This window comes from Chenopodium album, chromosome 3, assembly GCF_948465745.1.
Source record: "Chenopodium album chromosome 3, dcCheAlbu1.1, whole genome shotgun sequence".
NCBI lineage: Eukaryota > Viridiplantae > Streptophyta > Magnoliopsida > Caryophyllales > Amaranthaceae > Chenopodium > Chenopodium album.
The window spans coordinates 16,504,292-16,505,664 of record NC_137836.1 but is presented as its reverse complement, the minus strand read 5'-3'; positions in this window follow the sequence as shown (position 1 = coordinate 16,505,664).

Sequence of the window (1,373 nt, the reverse complement as noted above, 5' to 3'; positions counted from 1 at the left end):
AAACAAAATTTTGAATGTCCTGTTGGTTTACCTAATGGGGATACTGTGGTGGCTTCTTTAATTGGTTCTGTTCGTTCATCGGACAAGATTACTCTTACCGAGGTTCTCTATGTTCCATACTTAAGTTATAATTTACTTTTAGTATCACAACTATCTGATGATTTTAATTGCATTGTCCAATTCAACCCTTATGTGTGTGCTATACAGGACCAAACGAAGGAGCTGATTAGAACGGGAGGTAGGAGAGACAGACTATATTATTTTAGCAATTCAGATTTGGTGAATCATGTTGGTGCGGTTGAAGCAACCTCAAGCTTGGAGTTTTGGCATCGTCAAATGGGTCATCTTTCCGAGAAAGTATTTAAGTTGCTTTCTCATGTTAGTGGCAGTCAAAATAGTCTTGATAAGGGGTGTGAAGTATGTATACGTGCTAAACATCCTAGAGATAAATTTCCATTAAGTGATAGTAGGGCTTCTAGGATTTTTGAGAAAATATACATTGTGATTTGTGGGGTCCATATAGACATGTTTCATCATGTGGAGCTCGTTATTTTTTTACTATTGTGGATGATTATTCTCGTGCAATTTTGATATATTTGTTAGTTGATAAAAGTGAAGTTATTTGAATGTTTTTGGCTTTTGTTGAAATGGTTGAAAGGTGATAGGGATAAGATAGGTCGTTAAGCTACTACCCTAATCAAATTAATCATTTATAATACCTAAACTTACACCAAACTAGTTAGTGGCAAGTAAAGGGTCGAACCACTAGGGAAGCACACTAATTCAACATCAATAATCACTAATGTAAGAGTAAAAAGGGGATTGTTTTTGTTGGTTTTGTTGAGTAAGAACACTAAAACTACAAATAAGCGAGAAATTGATGATTAAAACAAAGGGAAAATGACGCTAGGGATACGGGGGTGTCAAATATGATTAGAAAGAGGGGAATAATGATGATTATCATGAAACACATGCCAAAGAACACAAGATTCTACCTAAACAATTCATTCTCATGCAATATCCTAAGCAAATCAATGAAAGAGGTCTACACTAATAAGGATCATTCTCATGCATCCTATTAGTGACAATCGAATCAAGAGAATAAAGAAGCACAATCCATAAAAACTCCACTTTAATAACTCATTCTCATGCAATCATTAAAATAGAGATGATCTTAATCTAGTTCAAATCACTTTCATGCATTTAAACTAGAAAACATCAAATAGAGTGCAACAATAATCTCAAGCTATTAAAAATCATGTCTTTCATCAATTTATGGCATAAGTTCAATCCAACCATCATCATTCATCCAATATCAACTTATATCTTCCACCCCCTTCCCCTAGCTAAAAGTTTAGCCTAGAGAAGGGAGA